The sequence below is a fragment of the Apus apus genome, chromosome 1, assembly GCF_020740795.1.
Source record: "Apus apus isolate bApuApu2 chromosome 1, bApuApu2.pri.cur, whole genome shotgun sequence".
Lineage (NCBI taxonomy): Eukaryota > Metazoa > Chordata > Aves > Apodiformes > Apodidae > Apus > Apus apus.
In genome coordinates, this window is record NC_067282.1 from 89,042,023 (window position 1) to 89,064,960 (window position 22,938).

Genomic DNA, 22,938 nt, shown 5'->3' on the forward strand with positions numbered 1-22,938 from the left:
TCATGAAAACAAGTTTGGTTGTGTTTTTTTTTTGTTTGTGTGTGTTTTTTTTGTTGTTGTTGTTTTTTTTCAGGCAACTTCCCCTCAGCTCTTTTGAGCCAAGGAAAACAGAAGTGTTTGTATGGTGTCCATGGTAACCAGCTCCAAACAAAACACTTAAAGAGAGCAAAATTTGAGTTCTGAAACGGTAGGGGATGGATTGGTGAACAACTGTATCCTCAAAGTACAGTTTCTTCTGTGTGGCATCCCAGGGTAAGTAGTGAATGTTACAACAGGAGTGCCTGAGATGAAAACTTTTGAAGGATCAGGACTTCTTCCTGCAGCAAGAAGTACCTGAGTGGGAACAGACAAAATAATTCCAGCAGAAAAAGCTCCCATTAAGACTGATTTAGCCTAGGGAAGAAGGAGATATGATCAAGGGTAAGACACTGAGTGTGAGGCCAGAGCGTGAGGTTTTGGGTAGGGATGAGGGAGAAAGGGCAATAGGACCAGCTCTGCTGGTAGCTTGGGTATAGGAGAAGGATCCATAAAGGGCATTGAATGAGGAGCTAAAGAAATCCCAGTGAGATAAGCAAGAGTGTGCTGACACATAGTCGGGAAAAGAGTGTAGGCTGAACTGGGTGAGATGAGCCAGCCTGAGATTAAAGTTTAGACCGTGAGCTGGGCAAGGAGACTGAGACTACAGTGAACAAAATTAATATTAGGGACTGAAAAGGAAGCCAAATAGCTTTGAAACATAGTTTGGTGAGGGACAGAAATAGGACAACTTGAACTGGAAGGAGAAATAAAGTCATCAAGTCCAGGGAGGCAGGAGCATGGAAAAGCAGATCTGTTCACTGCAGAATCAAGTTTACCAGGAAACTAAATATGTGTTCCTCTTTCAAATGACAAAAATGTGGGTATGCATATATCTTTCAATTTCTAGTTCTTGTAACTCAACTGCATTTTAGCACATTCCCCAACTGACAATGGGCAAAAATACATAATTCCCATATCTCAGCAACTTTCTGATTCCAGGGAGTTCCCTCACTGAGAGCAGTGTTGAACAACGAAAAAAATCATTAAAACATACTGGTTTTAGACACCTCCTGAAGTATGCAGGGACAAACAATAACTGATTAAATGGAATCAGATCAAGAATGTTACTTTTCAGGCATACAGAAAAGCCCCTAGAAGATGACTATACTGAGGCAAAAGTGTTAGGCGCATCTCTACTCAGGATCACAAAAATGGCTAGAACCATTCATCAAAAGAATCCTCCATAGCTTATTGATTGAAGTGTATTAATAGGCACTTGCCTGAAGGGTAGACATAGTTCAGATTGAAAAGACAGGATATTACAGTTTTAATAAGGTTACATTCCACAGTGATTTCACATTTTTCCCTTCTTCATGGAACCTGTCAGCTTCTGCTCTCAAAGCTCTTATCCTTTCACACATTGTTATCTTTATCAACAGGATAAGACAATAGCTAAAATCCACTTAAGTAAAGGTCTCCCTTCATCCAGCATTACTGCTGAGATCCTTACACTGGCAGCAGTTTACCAGAGCACAGGCAAAAATCAATTTTAATTAGTATTTTTGGCTCTAATGAAAAGTGATTACAGAACTGGCATTTTAGTTAATACTGTTGAGATTTATGGTGGGGTGATGCTAATTAATTTTCTGTTGAATTGCTGTGGGCAATGAATAACTGCAATAAAATGGCAGATTTGCTGATACCAGGACTATATCAGCACTTCAGATTTTCTTAACAAAAGGGAGCTTAATGGGTTGCAGGTATAATTTACATTACTTCTCATAAACTGCACATTATTACTTCTTTGTAGAAGTGTTATGAAGAGCCAAATTTTTGTATTTTATAATGACAGCAAAGTCTTTTCCCACAATTTGGTGTCAGCATATGCAAGCCTTCTGTAGAACGTGATAATATTTTAAGAACTTCTAGGCAGGAAAGTTTTCTTGGGTTGGAAAATTAATCTTCACTTAAATCTGTTTCTGTGTATATTGTTGCTATTCCGTCATTAATTTTACTATTTTTTCTTAGTACAATGATACAGCTGAATAAGGCACTTGCATTCACATTTCAAGCACTGTGTGTCAAAAGGACAGTATTTTATTGAGCGTTTGAATGGTGTCTAGTGCTACAGGGATCGGATTCCATTTCAAGCCTCCAGGTGTTATCCTAGAGCCTACTGGCTTTGGGAGTGCTTGGCTTAATCTAGTCTTTTTTTTAAACAACTATAGAATTGGTACAGATTCACTGGCTTCAGAGCAGTCATTGTTTATGAATCATATACAAACGCCACTTGAGTCAGATGCACATCATGAGCCCTGCACCAAATTACACCTGCCCAGTGCCGTAGTTTGTGGAGCTCATATGAAAACATGGAAATCCTGTTTTTTTCACTAGAGCTACAATGTGGGAGGCAATAGCATAGAACTAGCCAACATTTACCGGGCATTTGTGTTACCGACCTCCAGAAGAGATTGACCGACCTACCCCAGGTGGGTTGACTTTGCGAGCATGGAGGATCCATCTCTTAAGTGCAGGACAACGCAATTGTTCACAAGAAATGACATCTACTCCAGACTTTATGGAGATACTATGACACCAGCATCTGTTTCTGGTGAATGCAGTTAAAAAATTAAGGAAGTGATAAGTAAAGATTCTTCAAATAGTGAAAGCAGATACAAAAATCAGAGGATATGTTTTTTGTTTATTGCTTTGTTTTTTAGTTTGTTTGGGTTTTTTGTTTTGTTTGTTTGTTTTTGTTTGTTTATTGTGGGGTTTTTGGCTTTTTTGTGGGATTTTTTTTTGTGGGTTTTTTTGTTTGTTTGTTTCTTTGTTTTTAAGTAAGTGGTCAAAAGCAAAAGTAAATTCCTTTTTTAGGTTTGTAATAGCTCTACATTTTTTTGGTAGTTATGACAAATGGAAACCTGTATAGCCTCAAATGAAGTATATTCTGCTTTGAGCTTTTTGGCTCCAGTGTCTGAGACCTGAAAAAAATACAGTGAAAAAGAAAAGTTTCAGAGGGAAATCATGATCACTGCCACCACTTAGGAAGAATTAACTTCCCATCTTCTAAGGTAGATCCCTCTATAGATGCCTGTCACTGCCATCATTTAACCCTTCTAACACACATGAAAGATTATCATGAAACTGCATCATATACTGCCTACCACAAATTGTTTCATACAGGAACACTGGACATTTCTTGTTTTATATAACTAGCAAAAATGGTTTCACCTTGTCTAAGGTAGGCAGCTATTTGGTAGTGGTAGCTGAAGCTTCAGTTAAAACAATTAAAATAATATGTGATGTGATTATGATAGTTTGGATGTAACTATTAGATCATCTTAAACATATTTTCCCATGCTTAAAGTTTCAGAAAACATGCAACAATACAAGCAAAAATTTATTCTAAATCTGTGAGTGCTTTAAGTATTACAGTATGTGTAGTGGTCAACTCTTGGAGAGCATAGGACCCTACATACTGAAATCAAGGAGAGTTAGAAAGGTACCTAAAATATTGGAAAATCTTTCTGTAAGTCCTAGATTTGAAGCAGAAGCATATGAGACACAAAGTCTTCTACAGTGATAGCTGGTTTTATTCTGGTTTAATAAGGAAATTACATTTTGTTGATTAATCTAGGTATACAGACTATGTGTGTCTATTGCTACTCTCATTTTAAATATCTTTAGAACTTTCTGTCCGTTTTTGATAAAATTTGATAGAGGAGAAGATATTAAGTTCCTACAATTGGCTGAATAGAGGCAAGAGATGCTAGTTGTCCACAGTCAGTAACTCTACTGAGGAGAAGGCACAAGCATGAGCTCACCCTTCAGCAGGCATCAGAGAATCACAGCAGAGAGACTTGGAGATAAAAACCCATCAGGCATCATTAGTTTTAATGCTCACAGACTGACTTGGTTCTCCCCTCCCCTCTCCCAAATCTATGAAAATTGACTGTAGGCTGTTTTCTGCTTTGTTTAAATAATACAATAATACCCATCTGCAAGACAGATGACACATTAGGCGCTACATTAGTCTCCATGACTGCTACTGTAATCTTGAGAGCCAGATTGTTGCTAGCTCTGGATGGATGCACAAATGGAGAAAAGTTGCCTGTGACATTCTCCCCTCCTGACAGAGGTAGCAAACCAGCTCTTGTAGTGCAAAGCTGCTCACTGCTTGCATGCTCATGGCAAAAAACCAACCAACCAACCAACCAAAAAAATGGTGAGGAGGCTGACTCTCAGCTTCTCAGCCATACTGGCTTGCGTTTAGGATCACATGTTATTGAGCTATACTGAATATAAATAGTTTTATATTTTATCTAAACATTAAAATCAAGGCATTTGTATTTAGTAATAGAGAATCCTGCAGTAGCATAAAATGCAAACCATCTAAATGTTGTGATGGTACATGTGATACAAGTATGTTCAGTAATTTATTTATTTATTTATTTATTTATTTATTTATTTTCAGGAAAAATATGCATTTGCTAGTATATTAGGGGGTTTTAATAAGAGATGGAAACTCTAGGAAGGGTATAAATACTAAAGTCTTCTTTACAGACTGAGTAATAAGAAAGCAAAAGTATTAAAATTGTCACAGAAACCTGTAAATGAAAAAGACTAAGCCCACGGTAACATTGTCACCTAAAGCCGAATGCTAAATTTGATTATACTAATATCCACTACATCACTAACAAGCTTCCTAAATACTTAAGCTACATTAGGATGCTAGGAGATAATACAAAGCTGCTGTGCTTAATGATTTATACTGACATCATTATCTCATCTAGAGTTCCAGACATGCAGCACCCAGGAAACTATTTAGTTTACCTCAGAATGCTTTTAATCTCTGGTGGGTATTTGTCCTTTAGCAAATGCACAGAAATTTTCAGGATGTATCATGATTATCAGGCTTAGTACAAGCATGCTATCCAAAAGAGGGCAAACGTTTGACTTCTTTTGGGCAGCTTCTCCACTTTGCCAGCAAACAGTGTAGCGTGCCTACTTTATCCCGAAAGACTCAGACTCCATGGAGCAGCTCTCTATCCAACTCTATGTAGCCGAATCATGATTCACAACAGGCTTAAAACCATCCCCTCCACACTCCTGTGAAACAGGCTGGAGGAGGAAATTAGTGCTGGTTGCTCATTTGAACAAAGCTGCTGAGGTTGCCAGTTGTTTTACAGCAGACCTCACCTGAAGGTGAGAAGGTCTGAATCAGAATAGATATTGGCTTTAAGCATGGCTTTGTGTTTGGCCCTGTAGAAGAGGTTGTTCCCACTGATGCGAGCCCACAATTTTAAACAGGCAACTCTGTGCACCCGTGCCTCATGGCACTTTTTCTGTTGCTCTTTAGCCATCCTCCTCTTGTGGTGGCATTTTCCTGGCTCTGGAAAACAACATTAAGTTCCAATATATTTTCTGCATGAGAAAATGCCACCCAACTTGCCAGTTTTGCTCCCCTCCAGCTGGCTGCATTTCTCCACGCCTGTCACAATCTACTGTTGTACATGAACTGCCGGATTTGCAGAGGAGGGAAAATCATTTGGCATTAGCTCCTTTTTCATCTCCCCCATTTCCTGATGAGCTAGTCTTCTGCTCCCATCTAATGTGTAGCATGTAAAGGACCATGAGACTCAGAAGACTGAGAGATGGAAAAGAGCCTTAGCAATAGGATTTCATTAAGCATGTGCTTAAACTGAAGCTGTTGAGAGATGGAGGATTTAGGTACCTAATTGGCTTTTGTAAGTTAGAGCCTCAGCCTGGTGAGTTCCTTCTTGCTCTTTTATGGTGCCACAGCCCTTGATTTAGTACCCTTCCTGAAACCCATTAATGAGCAATTTTCTAGAAAAGAAGTAACGGTTCTGTAGTTGAACCCTGGAGTTGTACAAGGAGGAAAACTCTCTTTTGCATTTAGCACAATAACTTCTCATATGCATGCCTTTGTTTATTAGCCCTTCTGCTAATTTTTGACCTATATGATTCTGTTCATATCTAAACCAATTAAAACAATTTTGAGAATAGGATTTTGTGACACATGGATTAAATTATTCTCTTCAGCCTAAAAAGCCACAGTCTTTGTCTTCCCTACTGATTTCATAACTGTGGTGAAAAAAGCAATCATGATTTCCTGGCAAGGTTAATCCTTTACAGATGGGCATGAATGTTTCCAGCGGTCCTATTATCCTAACATATAGGGCTGATCTGAAGCAATATAAATGTTTTGCACGGATAGCATGTAGCCATGCAAAACACTTTGGAGTGTATCAGGAGAGGAACCAATCCTTAGAAAGATATAGTTAGAGTTTATTGGCCTAGTGTCCTACTGCTAGGGTGGATATGTTCACTTTTACTCGTAACAGATGGTTGTTTCCACTATGTGCCATCTGCACTATTTTGATGAGCACACTGGAGAATACAGACATTGAAACTAGTTTCCCATCCGTACTTTCTTCCTTGCTCACCTGCCTCAGAGAGAGGATTAGAAGTATCTGTGACTCTTGCAGGTGTCAAAAACTGCCGTTCAAAGAGAGTGGCAACATCGCTGTTGGCAAAGGGTAAAAGCCACAACCAGTTTACAAGGCAAAGGGGAAAAGTAAATCTACCTACATTTGAGGAACTAGACAGGAATCAAACATTGTTAATGAAATACATAAAAATATCACCACACTCCAGAAATCTCTTTTGCACCTCTCCCTGGCCCACAGCAGATGGCCAGCTATTGTTCAAGGAACTGCATGCTTGAAGCAGTGGCCCAGCTGGTCCTGGTCCCAGACTTGGATAGTTTCTTCCTCCCCAGGCTGGCATCATGAAACATTGATTTTGGGTGACAGGAGCATGTAAAAACACAGAGTTTGGTGCTGTCTAAACCATAAATTCACTTGGCCCCCATGCTGGACTTCTGCAACATGCATTGAGCTCCATGCTGCTGCTGCTGAATCTACATACTGTTTAGGAAGCTACACCACTATCCATTTCAGAGGCTAAATTTATGCAAAAGTTTTATGTGTTTCTTACAATCCCTCCCCATGTACCTCAGTTCTGTCCCCCAAATTCCAATTCACTGACCTCTGGTTGTACCAGTTTGATTGATTATTGATCTATTAAGCACATCAGGTCACAGACATGATTTGTAAATAACGTGTATGTAATAGTGTAGATGCCTTCTAAGTTTGTACGTTCATTGGTCTCCAGGTCTTTATCTGATGCTGTAGCATCTGGAAGCAAAGGTTATTTACATTAATGACTTAACCTAGCTTTAAATGTATCACTAATTTATAGTAAAAGAACAGTAGATCATGATTGTGTCAAATAACAAAGAAAGGAAAAAAAAGAAAGTGAGTAAATTAAGAAATTTCTATAAAGTGATTTTCTAATTACTATTTATTTACTGAAAGCCATGAGAAATATTTTCATATTTGGCCAGATTACTGTATTACTGTAACACAGTGGTTTTGTGTGTTGAAATATGAAATAACAGTGGGCTGCATAGGTCCTATGTGCTTACCTTTGGTCTGACATTGCTCATGATCCTTTCAGCTGGGAAGGTAATTTTGGGGAATCTGTTTCTGAATTGTCCAAAATGAAGCAGTTGTTTATAATGCTTCCAAATTTTGTATTTGCATTTTAATATTGTCACAAATTTGACTCAGATTTGATCATCACAGAAAACCTAGTAAGAGCTCCCTTAAATTTCTATTTATAGACTTAAAAGGGGCGAAAAATAATTTCTTAGCTCTAAAACTCCTGCAGCAAGATACCAAATTAAATGAGAAAGTGATCAGCTAGTGACCTGCTCTGTTTCATCTATTTAATTTTTAGCTACCTCAGAAAGAAAGTTTAATTAGTTTAGATATATATTTTAACAGTGGTTAAGATGGCAGAATCTTTTATATTTCAGTGACATATGAAAGTAAGTTATTTAAACTTAATGTCATTTTTTAGAGTGCATTTCTACCCTCAGCAAAGACTAGATGGCCGTTGGTCCATTTTTGGTAGTAAAACTAGTTTTATAGAGGAAATGAGGTTTTTCACTGCAAATGACCTTTTCTGCTCCCAACAGTGCTATGAAACTGCCTAAATACAATTATTCACAGGTTTTTGGCAGCAGAAAATTTTCTGGACGTAAGAGTGAGGGGAATTTATGATTTTAATCTCAAGGCCAACATTTTAAACTGATAGAGGGTGTTTGATAACAGAAAGCACTGACTGTTAAGCAATACCAAGCAAATGTTAGACAGTGACTATCAAATTAGCTCACTGACACAGCACAGATCCCAGTAGACCAGTGTCACACTGCAACACAGCACAGCACTTTTGACTTCTCAGCAACAAAGCTAAAATCTAATGGTCCTGCCCATCCCCTCTGGATGCATGTGGACTGACACTGCTGCTGCGCCGCTTCACTCCTGCTGCTTTTCCCAAGCAGGTCCACCAAGCTAAGCATTTTCCCTGCATAACAGCTGATTTATACACACTTTAAACCTGGAGATCTGTAGCTTACCTTCAAGGCATTTTTCTGGCCTGTCTCAAGATAATCTTCTTTCAGTCTTTGCTGTGCCAGTTGGTCCCATGTGGTCTGTACTCCTGCTTTATCATTTACTGACAATCTGGAGCTAAGGGATATGACAGATATAATTCCTTAGAGCTTTTCTTACTTCCCTCCCTCCCCTTTGCCTCACCTGTTTTCCATGTAAAATGCAAGCGACTGGATCTGCTGAAGTTCATTTTACCTTGAAGTTCATTGAAGTTTGTAACTCATGGAAATCCACATAGGCAAGGTGTCTTACAGGGGTAAGCTGTCCATGATGCACCTACTATTACTAGCTATTTTTGATAAAAATGCCATTTAATTACTATTACAAAATACCTACACAGTAGAACATCACTTACATAAAATTGGAAAAACTTAAAATACAAGTTTACCTTCAAGGATACCAGAACTATCATACCAACAGTATCATTAGAGCCTACAACTTAAATGCAGTGTATTGATAAATCTAAATTTTAGTTGTCCTTTATTTGTCATGACTTCTAATTTCCTCTGCATGCACCACGAAGGAGTCTTTTTCTAAGACTCCCACTAAAATGTTGTGGAAAATCTCCAATACTAGCAAAATGGTACAAAATTAAATAGTAAATTAACATGCTTGACAAACGGAAAAGGCCATCTGTGATAAGGGCAAGATAAGTTTCAGTCAGAAGATGACTGAGTGGGAGGAAATCTTTCTCCAACATCTGTTTGGCTTGTCTGGATTAATCCTTTCCAATTATTCTGTGCTATCTCTACAGGGAGGTTGGATGGGTGGAGAAGTGTGTTTCCAAGAAAAAAAAGTGATTGATCTCATGCACACAGGAGTTTGAAAGGTCAGCTCAGTGAAAGGGAGACTGCTAAGAATATAACTAACTGAGCTAGATTTTGTGTATTCTGAGTGTGAAGGAAAAAAATACGTGCTAGGTCCTTTATCTTTCCTTGGACACAGTAGGTGACAGTCACAGTAGCTGATAAACTGAGGGAACATTCCCTCCCATGTTCTCCTCGCTACCTCCAGGACAGCAGTTGCCCTGAATGGACACATAGCAGCCAAACAGATCTCACAGCAGCTGACTGCCCACCTGTGTGTTTTGAACAGGTGACTTTCTATCCCTTCACACTCTGTCCCAGAGATTATTTTGCTTCACATCTTTATTACGCTAGCACTTAAAGGGCCTGGCTTAATATATCTGGACAGGAGACTTTACAAACAAAAAGGAGAGTCCCTACTCTAGTGTTTACTGATGATATTTTCTTTCTCCCTGTAAATCCATCTAACTGTGCACTATGGAAATATCACAGAGTACTCAGCTTAATTAACCTCTAATCTAAATTAACTGATTAATAAATAAAACCTATGTTATTTGTCTATAGTTTCTTAAGGAATCTGGAAGAATGTAAAGTAATCTATCTTCTTTAGTACAAACATATTTTTATGCAAAGTTCTAGTCCAAAACCTTGTAATTTAATCAGATGCATACAGGGTCTCTTCCACCTGTATCATAAGCTTCTCTCAACAAAGTCCTTCGGCAGTAAATGAAGTGCCTTGTGGCATCTCCAAACTAGTAATTTTTCTACCATACCCTCCTTCACTTAAAATGGAAGACTGCTTGTACAAAACAGCTCCAGGGTCACACATTTAAAAGGATGAACATGTAAACAAGGTAAAGAAACAATTTATGAACTCTATCTACCTTAAGTGTACCGTTGAAAGTCCATCACTACCTACAGTGAATGCCTACCACTGATGTGAATGTGAATCATTGCAAATTAAATGCCAGACCTCTCTGCTTACAGGAACTTGGACCCCCAGACAACTGTTCAATATAATCTCGGATAACACAGCAATAACTAATGAGCCAAAACCTCTTTTAGTCTCCAAATTCTTTGCTTTGAACTCTCAGCAAAATTCTTATTGTCTGATTATGCATGTGTAAATTTGACAGGATTTGTAACAAGTTCTTGATGACTTTGTATTTACAGATGCAGCTACTTGATTTCAGTTTTTGATAACTGTCTAAAGTCTTGGAGTGGTCATGAATTATGATGAGAAGTTATTTCTTTAAAATGCAGGAGATAACTATGTTTAGATGTATGAATGCCTGAAGGGTGAATTTTTTGATTGGCTTCTGAGTTTTAGATACTTTTTTTCTGGAAAATTGACAGTTGGTGCAATAGACTGGAATCTGTATGGGCATAAAAAAATCTAAAGTACTGGCAGCAATTCCATTTATTGAGCAAAATATAAAGATGTGGTCAATTGTCTATTGCCATAGTTCTCAGAGAAGTGGGAAATAGGAGTAATAGATAGCTAATCTTTTGTGATGCAGGTTAAAATAGCCTATGCAATTTAATTTTTATTTTGCTTGTGTTTGTTTTTTTTTTTCTCTTTACCTTTTTTAATTTTAATTTTTTCCTTCTTTAAAGTGTAAAGCGGCATATTATCCAAACATAAAGTCTATGTACAAGTGGGTTTTGTCAGCTGTCAGGTTATTGATATTTTGCTATTGCAGGGCTCACAACGTGCAAAATCTTTTATCGTTCTATTTCAGTAAATCAAGCTGAGGTATTTCTGGAAAAATTACTTTGTGGAGCAGAGGAAGTAAGTACCTCTCTTTCTGTTTTCCATTCTGCTCATCTGGCAGGTGAGATTTACTCTCTGAGGAGCCCATCAGTGCTAGTTCAGGTAGACAGATGGCTGCAGCACTACATGATTTTTTTTTTTTTTTTTTTTTTTTCCCCAGTACTTCCAGACCTTGCTGGCTGAAAAAGTGAGAAAACAATGATAGTTAAGATACCCATGCCAAGTAATTTGGAACTTATGTATGTACAGCTAAGTGTGATTGCCAAAAAACCCATATAAGATAAGGTAAGCTAGAGAGTGAACAGCTCTGTTCTATAGTGCTGTGACAGCTATGCAGAGAGCTTGAAAAAAAAAGGATTCACTGGGAGTTAAATGACACGATGGATGGGATGAACAGTACTCACCTAATTGTATCCCCTGCACATTTGGAGATAAATCCTGTAGATTGAACTGAAAGATGCTTTTTAGAGATTAGCATTTCCATGTTGGGAACAGGGTTAAATCAATGTGTAATTGCATTAGCGTTATTTTTTTACTTATTTTACAGTTTTGCAACAACTTTATTGGGGGATGGATAAAATCTGAGTCAATACCTACTATGATAAAGTGAAAAGATCACTCAGAAGAAGATACACATTCAAGAATAATATCTGAGCCATGTAAGAATAGTATCTGGAATGTACTACTGATATTCTATCCTATCTCCATTGCCTGGCCTCTTAATCAATACCCCTATATTTTAATGATTTTATAGCAGAGATAATTGGTAATAGTATCAGCTCTTGCTGCCAAACATTGCCTGCAAACAGCCGAGCAGCAACCCAGTTGTTACCTCCCAGCAGTGAAACAGCCAAAGCTGCCTGGAAGAGGTCAGAAGTGCACCTAATACCACCTCAAGTTGCCCATAAGCAGGCATTGAGAACAGTACAAGATAGTGCCCAGGGGCTGAAAGGTTACTGTAGGGAGAGGAAGGTGTGAATGTGTGGTAAAGCTACAGTCTAGAGCAAAAACAGCAAGGAGACATTGGAGTTCACTCCACAGAGCAGAATGAGGAGCTGAATAGGAAATGTGCATACACACACATATGTGTGTGCATGACTGTGCATTAGGACAGAGGAAGGAAAAAAAGGCAATACAGGCTATGAATAAATGAAGGATTAAATTTCAAAGATGCTGAGTAAATAAAACATATATTTCCAAGTGTAGTGATTGTAATTGTTTGTTGCTTCCTTGTGCCTATACAAGGCAGACATGCCGAGAAGGATAGAGAAGATAGAACTAAATAAACTGGAATGAAAGGGCAAGAGGGACTCCATGTGCACTTAATGCTCCTCAACTTCCGTCTCTGTTAGGCTGAATGAAACATCAGAAGGATACAACAGTGGCTGAAGGTAAGACAATGAAGCTGACTATGGCAAGGCTGGGTAGATCATACTAGCAAATATCAGTACACTTATGGGAACTATCTTACACATAGGTAGCTGGAGATGGACTTTTTACAAGGGCATGTAATGATAAGACAAGGGGGAACAGTTTCAAACTGAAAAAGGGTAGAATTAGATTAGAAATTAAGAAGAAATTCTTTAGTGTGAGGGTGGTGAGACACTGGCACAGGTTGCCCAGGGAAATTGTGGATGCCCCATCCCTGGAAGTGTTCAAGGCCAGGCTGGATGGGGCTCTGAGCAACGTGATTTAGTGGGAGGTGTCCCTACCCATGCAGGGGGGTTGGAACTAGGTGATCTTTAAGGTCCCTTCCAACCCAAACTGTTCTATGATTCTATGATTCCGGGATTTTACAGTGAAATAATTTTTTGCTCCAATTTTAGTGACCAGTCAAAAGGGAATGTTATTGCTGCAGAATGGAGTAGTTTCAGCAACAGCCTATAATTTGCCCTTTTAATTCTGTCTGAAAAACTCATCTTTACCCCTCATCTGAGTAGGAAAACAGCTGTGGCAACTGTGTGGTTTATAACGGCAAGCAGTTACTTCTTAATGTTGATGAGGGTAGAGGTTAAAATCGAAACATCTCTTCAAATTCCAGCCATCTATTACAAGGCAGTATTTATTGCTCCTATATGCTGTAAAGTTTGGGTTGGCAGAAATCACAACAAATCAAGCCCTACTCTAAAGATATGCCAAGTCTCCTATAAGGAGAGAAGTGTCATTTGTGGAAAAACACCTACCAGAAGGCATGGTAAAATTGGTGGAAAAATTACTTAAGCTGCCAGTTATAAAACCTTCTGTCTGGAACTGCCTATGCCAGAAATAGCATACCAGGAAAGAAACCCCTAGAAAAGGATACTTTTTTTGGAAAGGATCAGAAAAAATTGCAGAAAGGCTCATAAGGAAAGGAATGCTTCCACTTGTGCTTCTGTTACACCTCTGCTATGAAAAAACCAAACCATTTAATTTTCATAATGGCATATGCAGAGCAGAGAGGTGCACGTTTGGGAAGAAGAGGGAGAAGCACGATGCAGTCACAAGGTATCAGTGGTGTATGTCCAGAATCAGCTCCATGGCACTATTCTCCAGAAATTGATCTGCACCTGAAAAACCCTTAAAAGAACAAAAACCCTCAAAATTTAGAAACTGGCTAATAGACATTTTAACACCAAGCTTCCTACCTGCAGACACTATTGTCTTATTTAAATTATTATACACCTTGTTTCCCACAGGATCCAAACATCAGTCCTCTCTGGTCAATGTGTGCTACTAAATGCAATTCTAACAGGAGCACTGGAAATAAAATGATCCTTTTCTTCACTAATTTTATCTTCAGTTTTGAATTTTTTATATATTTTTAAAAATTTATTTTTAATCTGGTGAATATTAGAGTGTTTCCCTGCCATTAATAAACTTTAATTCTACTCATGTGAGATAAGAGGCTGCTATTATTTTGATTTTTTTCAGATAATACAATTGAGGATGAGAAGGAAATTTATTATCTATTACTTTTAGTGCACAGTATGAGACATATAACCTGACTTTTCAAGGAACTTAGCATTATTAAGCCCTTTGAGTGTATGTCCATACAGCATCATGGGTCAGACCTCTTAGAAAGTAATTGGTCCAGGGTTGGAAATGCAGCTACACACTGCTGTCAGCATGGCATCATACATTAATATTTAAGGTATGTATCCCAGTGATTTCAATGTACATTAATATTTAAAGTACGTATCCCACCAACTCCAGTTGCAACAGTGAGTGCTCAGCATTCTGCAAGACTAATATCCAAACTGCAAGCCAACCAACCAGAAAATGAGAAAGACTCAACGGGCAAATGCTTGTAAAAATGCTTCTTTGAGTATTGCATCTAATATCATCCAGAAACTCTTATGACAGGTATCACCATCTCCCTTTCTGAAGCCTGCTCTTTTTGTTACATATCTTTCAAAAGGTGCAGCAAAGAAGTTCAGCATGTTGAAGACATGAGTGCCTATCACTTCTTTACTCAGAGGAGATCCATCCTTCACACTCCAAAAGTAAAAATCCGTATGGAAAAGGTTTTTAACAAGCAATTTAAGGATATATTAAAACATGTTCAGTGAGTGAATTAAGGCTGCATGAGCAAACGTAACTTTAACATTCTCTCCTTTACATCCTTGATTCCACAGCTGTTTTCAAACCTTGGCAGAGATTATTTCTTTTCATAGAAATCACAGAATCACAGAATGGCTAGGGTTGGAAGGGACCTTAAAGATCACGTAGTTCCAACCCTCTTCCATGGGCAAGGACACCTCCCACTAGATCAGGTTACTCAGAGACCCATCCAGCCTGGCTTTGAACATTTCCAGGGATGAGGTTTTCACAACTTCCCTGGGCAACCTGTGCTAGTTCTCACCACCCTCACAGTAAAGCATTTCCTCCTAATGTCTAGTCTAAATCTCCCTTCTTCCAGTTTTGATCCTTTACCTCTTGTCCTCTCACTACAAGCCCTTGTAAAAAACCCCTCCCCAGCTTTCCTGTAGGCCCCTTCAGGTACTGGAGGGCTGCTATGAGGTCCTTCTTGCTTCTTCCTTCTTTCTTCTTCTTCCTTCTTCCTTTAAGCCCTTCACCCCTCATATCCTGGAGATATTCAACAAGGGCAGATAATGCCGACACCCAACCATTTCTTCCTCTAAGCTTACCTATCAGCAACAAGCTGCCTCTAATCATGCTCCTACCTCTTAGTGTCACACCGGTGAAATGTTCGGCTGATGCAGTCTCTGCTAGGTGTTGGATCATGGATGAGTCTGTCACAGTAGTCATTGTTATCTCCTTTTAATACCTGTTCATTCTGCATGCCAACTAATTGGGAAAATGGTGGTGGTGCCAGGAGCTCCATTTGTTTACATCCTATGCAGAATATTTAATGACACTGAAAGTCCTGCTCTTTTGAGGACAGCAAACAGCTGTAGCCTTTTACAATGCATAAGATTTTCTTGTGAAATTGCTTCTCCAGCATTCAAACAGAGTAAGGTACAAATTAATTCATAGCTGAGAGAAGCTTTTTGCTGCAAGTATCTCACAGATGTATCTACCACACTGAGAAGAAACTTCAGAAGAAAATATTGAGAACAAAACCTGGACCTTGCTAAAAAATACACACAGAACTGTGATTTTGTGAAGAATAATTGAATAGGGCCCATATGATGAATTGCTAGAGATCTCAGCCTCAGAGTTGATGTTATGAAGAGATATACATTTGTTAATAAAAATAGAATATAGTAGGAGGAAAGATAAAGATACTAGAATTCCAGCAGAGCTAAAAGACATTTATCACAGATACCTGATATAGAGGAGAATTAAGCAATATCTGTAGACAAATTTAGCTGGGTGCAGGTGTTAATAACACTTCAAGATCTTTGGCTTGAAAATCAGCTTGAGCATTGGTGAGTTGTCCAAAAGGAACCTAATTTTTAATTGGTGTGCAGTGGTATGATTTTTAGATGCAAGTAAGTAGCTTATAAAGACAAGCTGTTATTTCATATTTGTCAGATTCTGTGGCTTCAGTTAATCTGAGGGAGATGTATTAAAAAATATTCTGTACATTTCATTACAGGAAACAACCAGTATTCAATCTGTGAAGAAAGTGGTAAATCCCTAGGAATGCCCTACTGACCACTCAACAGAAGATCTTTAAATTAAGAATTTTGGGTTTGATTTTTAGAGTTTGGGCTTTTGTTGTTAAAGAAAGCTATGACAACAAGCTGTGATAGGTAAAACAAGACCATGGTTAATTCAGAAGTCTTCATGGTAGTGTAAAAAATCCTTCAAAACCTGACCAGGATTTTTAATTTTTTTTTTTTTCCTAAATCACAGCTGATCTCACTCTGTGAAAATGTTACAAATCTTGCATGTGGAGAAGTATCATAGCCAGAGGATTTCCATATGTTTTTCTGGCCTTCATTAGTTATTTCCAAAATAGAAAAATGACTTGGTTACTAGATTGCAACACTCTTTTTTTCTGTCCTGTGCACATCTCTTATCATTGATCAGCACAATATCAACAGAGGTTAGACAAAATTGCACTCAAGGAATTGCAATAGGACCAAGAGATCACAGCTTTCTGGGGAATGTCAGTATTTCTTTTCTGAAGCATATGACTGTCAGGTGATTTCATAGAATCATAGAATGTCACAGAATGCCACGTTGGAAAGGACCTCAAGGATCATCTGGTCCAACCTTTCTAGGTACTACTATAGTTTACATGAGACGGCTCAGCACCCTGCCAAGCTACACCCTGTCCAGGACTACATCTTTTAGTGGCAGTGCTATTCATAAGCAGTACAACCTCATCATCTTCTTATTTCTCCTATTTATACCAGCTCGGCAGGTTTCTGCTTTGTTTGCTTGTTTGTTTTGTTTTGTTTTTGGTTTGTTGGGTTTTTTTGGAATGTCACAATCAAAGTAGTGAACTGAAGTAAAATAAAATATAAAATGTATCTTCATAAAACCATACCCCTAGACCTTGTGTAGCTGATTGTTAACCCCTTGTTCAGTGCCTCCATGTGTCCATACTCCTTCTGGGAGGGCTTAGTAGTACCACATGCCATGTCAATTATGCTTGATTAAGAACCAATCAAATGAAAATCTTCTGGCACATATTAACTATTGGATATGTTAAAAGCATCTAAAATGGTATTCCCTTAAAACATTCCTGTGTGATGGAGTTGAGTAAAAATGAAAAATCTTTGGTTGCCCAATGAATCTAAAAATCTTAAAAAATAATAATCTCATTTAATTGTAATTAAAAAAAATGCTTTTTTTTTATTTTTACAATAAAAACAGGATAGCAAATTTCAGCATTAAATTATTTGCAATATAATAAGCCTGACTGTTTCTTTAGAAAACAATGAAATGTATAATTTTTCAGAGGTTCCCCTTCCTTTCTTATGAACAGTTTGATGAATGGATCCAAACTTCAGAAAAAAAAAAAAGTATCACCAGATTTGTCTTTTCAATTCAGAAATATTCCTCCAGACTTTTCATCCAATGGTAGTGCCTATTACAAGAAAAATCTGTAACTGATCATCAGATTGTGTGCAGTGTTTCAGATAAAGTTAATTAATTATGACAGAACTTGTCTTGTAGAAATGGTACAGAGTTACAGTTTTCTGTGCAATGCAAAAAAACCCTGCAAGGACTGGAAAATGGTCAAAACAATAACAATAAATCCTTAAAAATAAAATGCAGAAGAAAGCCAGGAATAATTAAAACCTTAAGAAAGAAGAAAGGGAAATCTCAAAATCCATTTTAATGTAAAGGAAACTTGCAAATATGAAATTCAGTTAGCTCCATGGAACTGGGGACTGGGCTAATTTCATTTGATATACTATCAAGTTGAAATGCACAATACTTACAGAAAGCTCTGTTACTTTCCTTGCTACTGCACTGAGGAGGGGACAACGAGTGGGTGCAGAGAGCTCTTAAATAGAGTATCTTAATGGATCAGGGTCTAATTGCTAAGCCTGTGGGTTAAAACATAATTTTTAAAGCTGACACCTCCAGATGCTGAAAAAGCAAATCTTTCTAGCAGTGCCGCAGACCTCACTGCAGCAGATAGCCTGGAAAAGGATATTTAAAATATCTGCAAAGTTTCTATGAGACATTATTCTGAGAATATATAGATCAAGGATCTTGAATCTACTCCCCAAAGAGGCTGTACCAGTAACACACATTTTAGATGCTGGAAATTATCAGACTACACTCCCTGTCTCTATGGTAAATCACTGCTTAAGTTGCAGGCATGTACCTTCTGTCCAAGGGTGTACTTAATTCTTAACTTCCTTTCCTTAACTGAGGAAATAATTTTAGGCTTCGTATTTTACAAAACAGTTCAGTGCTTCCTTAACTTTAATGCGTCCTTTTCAAAAAAAGCCTGCATATATATTACATGCTAAAAAGAGAGCTAGCCTTAAAAATGCGCTTAAGATTGTTAAAGTTTGCAGGCCTGACTGGAGCTCATCGAAGAGAAAGGATATACCCTGGTTCATTAGTGTGTATGTAGAGCTGGGGTGTCACATCACTGCTGTCATATAAGATGACTTAGTCATTCACAATGGCAAAACTGTGTGGGCTTATGGGCTTACATCCCAACTCAACATAAGTTTACCTATTCTACAAGGCAAGGGCACTGAAGCTGTGCTAGACACAGCTCACTTGAGTTTGGTAAAATCCTAATTACTGACCATTCCTCTGGTATGTTGTTTTCCATAGCCTCCTTCTCCCACTTTCCTTGGTCTCCCCTCTCTGCCCTCTGAGCTAAGCATTAGCATTCCAGAGATAACAGCAAGGTGAGGGAGAGGAACTCATCTGAATTATACAGGAAACGACACATCCATACGTGTGTACCTGTGCACACAATTTCTCAGATATGGGCTTGAAAATCCCCAGTCCAGAAGGGCCTGGCTAACAGCTGTGTTTCCACATCTAATAGTTTAAAAATCTCACTGTACCTAATGTAACCAAAAGAGGGCTTTATGGGACAAGGCTGCTCACCATAAGTAGGTAAGGGAGTAAAGGGAAAACATGGAAAAAACAAGGACACTGACAGAACCAAGAAAAGGATGAAGATGAGATGTTTCTGGCAGTGCATCCAGGAGAAGAAGCCAGCTCCGGGTGGCAGCAGAGGAGAAAAAGGTCTAAGAGATTTTTAAATAGTTTGATCCCTTTCTTGGAGCAGCCACACAGCATGAGTGGGTGTCCTATAATCTTTTTTAAGGAAAAGCAACACCTCCCCATGACTGTCAACTGTCAATTTTGATTGAATAAATATGTTGGAAAGTAACCCTAAACATGGCAGTTACGGTATACCAGTTCCACCTCTCAGAATGCATTATGATACTTGGTTTTTATTACTGATTAATTTTATTAGACTTTACAGCTTTATCAGAGTGGAAATCATGAAGAATTAAGCCAGATGTTACTGTATCTCCAGTGAATGCTTACTGAAACAAATTTCTTGATCAAGAATTAATTTTCAGTAACAGTTCTTTGGCATCATGACTACTATTAAAACAATTTGCAAATACTAATACTGGTAAGGTATTCTGTACTGTCTAAATGTTAAGACAGATTTTTTTTTTTTTTCCATGTGAAAATCCTACAGCATTAAACACTGTATCAATGCTGTTACGGTAAACATCAAGATAGACAGGAAGAGAGACTTCGTTTTCTCCAAATTTATGTTAATACCTCACAGTAAATCTTAAAAAGTAAAATAAAGCTCCCATGAATGTAATACACCTACTTTGCAAGTTATTTGATCTGGGCTAAATCCTGCACAATTGTAGAGCACTACTGAGTCCTTGCTGCTGAAAAGAGAATCATTAGGGGCAAAGGAAGGAACTGGAACACTGACCAGGCAAGAACGAGTATCAAGGGCATCAAGCCAGTGGTATCAAAAGTAATAAATTCTTCTGGTTGTATTAGAAAAAAGAACAACACTTCAACATTCCATCAATTACCTAAGGTATTTTCAAAGTACTCCAGGTTTAGCCAGAGTGTCTGTGATTCTTAACTGCTCTTCTCATGCTCACTTTCTTTTCTCTTTTGCTGCATAACAATAAATAAATAAATAAATAAATAAATAAATAAAATACTCTTCCAGGAAGAAGGTAAGTCTCCTGCCAGTATTGACACCTTTCTATTTTAAATTTTGACAAACTCGTGGTAAGTGGGCCCCATATATTACAAAGGTATCTGACATCAATCTTTCAAAGGCCTATTAAGGTGACACATTTTATGAATATGCTGAATTTTAACTTTGCCAGGCATCACAATCAAATAGAGAACCATAGCAGACTCTTAATTATGGTATTAAACCCAATTCCCAGTAAGAAGGATCCAGAAGTTATTTTCTTCTTTCAATCTTAAAAAAAAGACTAAAGTAATTGTGTATTTTTCCTGTTGTCATCATTAGGTGTTTTGCACAAGTTCCATCATCTTTTATGCAGGAAAGCTGTCTCTCAAAATGGTTTATTTAATAATAGACACTCATGTTTTAGAAAAGGCTGATGGTCACTGTACTAGATTCATGTTCAGAAGACCATTAATTGAAACGTTCAAATTAAAAACTTCCAGCAGTAAAAAATAACTGTCTTCTTTGTGAATACCAGATGCAATGGACCAAAAATTACTGTGGATTCATTGATGTAATGACTCATATCTGAGTAGCAGCCTCTTGTTTCTTGCTCTTTCATTGGTGTGCTTGATGAACTTAATGAGATAATTTTAATCTTAAAGAGGTTGCATGTCTCTATGATGTACCTTTATTTTTTTATCTATGTCACAGGGTAATTATGACTGATGCCTTTGTAAAGCATTTTGATACCTAATGGTAAAGAAAGAGGTAATTTACATAGGTTCACCAGTTTTTAGTGTTTTGTACCGTCAAAGGCAATGGATTTGAAGACTCAGGTGTGGAGCATGGGAATAACAGAGGAAGTTTCTGGTCATTTTGGGTCAGAATGGAAGAACACCATCTGCAGCAGCTGCTCTCTGTAACAGAATTACAGACTAAAGCACAGTGTGTTTATCTTGTTCTTATTACTATCAATATAGCAGCATGTGGAAAGAATACTTGTATTTTTATCTACAGATAAAGCCTTGACCATTTACTCCAGCCTTTCTTTGGAGGCAGTATTCAACAGGGACTTCATATCCAGAGCTGTTTTTTCTTAAGAAGCATTAAGGGGAAGGTGATGAGGGGCAGAGAGGTTTCTGATGGGCCACTGGGGAAAGGAGTTACTGACTGAAAATGTCAAGGTAGAAATTCTTGGCAGAGTAATCAAGACAGGCTCTGAGTACTTTTTAAAATATGCCTTTAAATCTACTTACAGTCTGGCTGAAACCAGATTTACAGTCTATTTTTGCAGCTGCCAGTCTCCACTTAGAAAAGCTTTAGCGTTGGATATGGATGGTGTACTTCAAAAGGTAGACAGAAACCTTTGAAGTGCACATAGGCTCATGTGGAAGGTTATTTGAAAGTATAGGTTTCCTCTGACAACAAAGGTATTCAAAAACATCAGGATCCTAGGGTGTTCAGGATTTCATCTGTGTAGGTGGACAAAGCTTTAGATTTAAAAATGCATTTATGTAATTAGAGAGCCCATTTTCTATAGCTGCCTTGTTGGTGTATGTGCACAGGTGAGGGACAGAAGCCACCTATTCTTGTGATATTTTTCCAATTAAGAATTTGTTAGCAATATCTTTGAATATACAGGAATACAGTTGGAAAAATATCTGTAAAGGGCCAACTCCTGAATCAGCATGTATCAGTATCACTAGTGGCTACTCAAGCACATCTTTTATCTTTCAAATTTAAAGAAACATGCAGAATCTGGAATTTTGTTACTTTATTTTAAATAACTTTTTAGGATGTTTATAGTATTTATTAAAGCCTGCATATTGAACAAAATAGTACCTAAAATTTTCAGTGAAGTAGAATACTTGGGAAAACATCTATGTGAAATAATCTGTCAGAAAAGGAGAAAAATATCTTAGTCCAACTATTCTTTGACAAAATATTCCATTATTTATAGAGAGGTGCTTTTTCAGTTAATACAAATAACTACCAGAAAAATAAGTCGATGTACAAGCAAATTGCTTTGGCTATAACCATTATACATAACATTTTATTCCAGGGGGTTTTATGTAGAGATGTGTGGATGGTTAGAAGATAGTTAACTGAATACACTAGAGAACTACTGATATTGTATACCAGTTCTCTACTGTTCACTGTTGTATTTCTACTAAAAATGAGAATTTGAAATGAAAATGCGTAGCTAGAGTATAGCTAGAACTACAAAATAAACATTTAAAAATGTACATCTTTATCTGCATTTTTGTCTTTTTTTTTTTTCCATAGCTCTAGCAGCATGTTTAATATACAAGACTTTTTAAGAAAATAAACAATCCAGACTGAAGCCTAGCAGATTTTTTTCCTGAGGATGGGTGGCAGTTTATTCCCACAATATGCCCAAAGAAATGCAAGAAAAAACCCCAATAACTGTAGAAAATGAATTATCCACATATATTTCCACTCTTCCTTTTGTTTAGGGTACCACTGGTGGACTGCCTGGCTGTGGAAGCAATGGGTAATTAATGAAGTTCAGAGGTACTACTTGCAGACTGCTTAAATCTCCCACATCTCAGATTAATGCCTTAGAAGTTGGGCTGTGGCATACTCTGTGGTCTTTCCATTTGTTCTTGGTCTCTGCAAGGTTTATTGCAAAAAGGTCAAATTCGGACAAATGGGTTTTGAAATGTTCTCATCACCTTTAGTTAAATACTGTATTTTATCAGGTAACTTATTAAG